This window comes from Zingiber officinale, chromosome 1B, assembly GCF_018446385.1.
Source record: "Zingiber officinale cultivar Zhangliang chromosome 1B, Zo_v1.1, whole genome shotgun sequence".
NCBI classification, from domain to species: domain Eukaryota; kingdom Viridiplantae; phylum Streptophyta; class Magnoliopsida; order Zingiberales; family Zingiberaceae; genus Zingiber; species Zingiber officinale.
In genome coordinates this window covers 80324269-80327335 of record NC_055986.1, presented here as the reverse complement: position 1 = coordinate 80327335, position 3067 = coordinate 80324269, and the positions used below count along the sequence as shown (strand labels likewise).

The window sequence follows — 3067 nt, the reverse complement described above, 5'->3', positions numbered from 1 at the left end:
ACACTTAGATTTATCACGGCCCAGAGGAATTCCTACCGAAAAATTTCGGCAGAGTCTCCCCTGTACCGGTGACCAAATCCATAATACAAACAATATATACGCAGCCACAGGCGGCTGGAACACATTTTATTCACAACCACGCAGTAATAAATCAACAGTAAAAGAAAGAAACTACTCTAGCAAAGCAACCAACTACATCACTCCACCAATAATACAAGTGAACTACTTACAAGTGCGGAATAAACTTAAATACAGTCTCAACTCAAAATAACACTTAAAGAAATCTAAAAGAATTAAACAGACAATCTTAACAGTGTTGTCAGCTAATTATGGATCTCTCCACAGTCCAGACATCACACACCTTCATCACCACCACCATCCTGTCGCCTCCCTTTCATATCTTAGCTTTTCCTTTATCTGCAGTAGGAGGAAAAAGAAAAGTATCTATAAGCGAAAACGCTTAGTAAGTACTAATCTATCTCACAAAACTCGAAATGCATAAATGAAATGCATAAGTGCTGAAACTGAAATAATAAAGCTATCTGCATGTGCTCATGGTATACAGAAAATGAACGGAATACAAATCATACTCAGTATCAAGCAGGATAACAAGAAACTAACAATGTAAACTTAGAATCAAAGAAACTAACCATTCTTATTTATTCTAAGCTTGGAACTTATCTCATTTCTTATATCCTTGTGTTAGAAATTAATCTTTTAATTTCTATCTTTTACTTTCTTCTTCTTTCTTTCTTCCTTCTTACTTAACTTTTCTTTTCTTTCTTCCTTTACTTCTTTACTTTTCTTTCTTTCTTTACTTCTTTACTTTTCTTTCTTTCTTTACTTCTTTACTTTGGTTTTCTTTTCTTGGGCCCAGGCCTAGTACCAACTCATGCGCGTTCCCTAATAGGTTGGGGTTGCGAGCCACCAATCCTAAAAGAGCAGACCTCGGTCTACCAGGGCCAAGACCTCGGAAATGGTCACCTGGATTTGTTTAACGACAAGCTCTTGGATGTCGGGTACTAGCCTCTTGCTTTACTTACTTGTTATCTTTTTTTTTAATTAGACCTTGGTCTTTTTCTTTACTCATACTTCTCATAATCCTTTACTAGAGCTTATTAGAATCCTTTAGATATATATCTAACAAGTATAGGATTACAACTAACCAAGCATGCTATACAAAAATAACACAAAGGAAAACAAATCTGAACTCCCTAAGCCTGTTATAAAATAGAGCAAAGGAAAGCAAATCTGGACTTTCTAAACATGCTATAAAATAAAGGAAAAGAAAGCACATCTGGACTTACTAATCATGCTATAAAAACATGGCATAGAATGCTACTTTAGTGCTTCTAAACATGCTATAAAAATAGGCAAAGAATGCTACTTTAATACTTCTAAGCATGCTGTAAAAACAGGCATAGAATGTTACTTGAATGCTTCTAAACATGCTGTAAAACTAGGCAAAGAATGCTACTTTAATACTTCTAAACATGCTGTAAAAACTGGGCATAGAATGCTAATTTGAACTTCCTAAACATGCTATAAAATAAAGCAAATAAAAGCTACCTATGTTCCACTAATAGCATTGAAGGCTATACTCGGGCACATGGAATCAAATAGAAGCTACTGTGTTCTAATAATGGCACTTAAAGGTTGTACACACACAGTAATAACAATTAAAAGCTACTGTTAAGGAACCACACACTAGAATTTGGCTACTATACTACTGTAAGCTAACATCTAGTACACAGAATCATAGATCATGAAATACTACATCCTTAGCAAAGACCCGGATCATAAAGAAAAATGGCACTACAGCCCTAATTGATCAAGCTCGGTACAGCAAGCCTTAACACAGCAAGGGAAAACAAAAATCCAAAACTAAGGAACAAAGCTTGCTGAATTGAAACCTAATAAATCAAGCTTACTTATTATCAGAATTAAGAAGCCTAACTACTTGCCAAACCCATGGAAACCTATTCCAACCGAAATCCCTTCTTTCTTCTTTGATTCATAGCAGCAAACACAACCAACCGGCTGTACATATAATCCGAAAGTAGAGAAAGCAAGGAAACTCATGCAAGCTTCGGAAACAAGAAGAACTACTTATCCAAGACTCACCGCAGAAATCATCCAATAGGGAAACTCACGGCAGATTCAAATCAAGGAGAAATTCAATCCGAAAATAAGAAAACGAAATCCAAAGATTCGGAGCAACTCCTACCGCAGGTGAGTAGTACTTACAGCCGGTTCTTGGACTTACAACCGAGGAGGAGGAAGGAGAAGGCTCTTAGGGTTTTCGGAGGGCTCGGGTTTGCAGATTTTCTGGCTTCTTCTTGTGCCCGCGAGCTCTTCTCTGTCGGGATGACCACCCACGGGTGAGGGCTGGCCGGAAGAAAGCTTCGCCGGCGCCGGAGACCCAAAAACCTAGCTTCTTCTTCGTTTCCGCCGAGGGAGAGGGCGCCGTCGCGAGGGAGAAGGAGAAAAAGATTTCGGGAGAAAATGTTAGGTTTTCTAAAATCCCAAAACTTATTTCCTTTTATAAGTAATCGGATATAACTCAACTATACTATAACCTTATTTAACTCTATTTGAGATTAACATAAATCTCTTATCCCAGCTGGTCAAGCCGGTTTGGCTTGGTTTGGTCCGACCCGAGGTCGCGGGTTCGAACCTCTTCTCCAACACTTTTTGCTTAAACTTCTTTCTTTTTGTAACCATACTAAACGACCTCCAAAAATTGCATAAAAATACTCTAAAAATTTCTAAAAATCTCTAGAATATTTTAAAAGCATTTCCAAATATTTTTATGGACATTTGGAACTTGAAATAGGGAAAATTGGGTCGTTACAATCCCGCATACCTTATAAAAAGTTCATCCTCGAACTTAGAATAGCTCTGGATACTTCTGTCTCATACTGTCCTCACGCTCCCAAGTGATTTCCTCGTACTTCTGGTTCTGCCAGACGACCTTCACTAGTGGTACTTCTTTGTTTCTTAATCTCTTGACTGCTCTGTCCACTATCTGTGTAGGTCTGCTCTCATAACTAAGATCCTCTTGGAT

The 3067-nt window shown here is 37.9% G+C and overlaps 1 long non-coding RNA gene across 1 annotated transcript; it reads right to left on the bottom strand.

Annotated features, from left to right (window-relative positions):
• Positions 1-209: 209 nt before the first annotated feature.
• On the bottom strand, positions 210-2458 carry LOC121973604. Its single transcript, XR_006109691.1, has 2 exons — positions 2248-2458; positions 210-417 (listed from the first exon to the last, which is right to left on the bottom strand). It is a non-coding gene; the product is annotated as an uncharacterized LOC121973604 (long non-coding RNA).
• Positions 2459-3067: the final 609 nt, after the last annotated feature.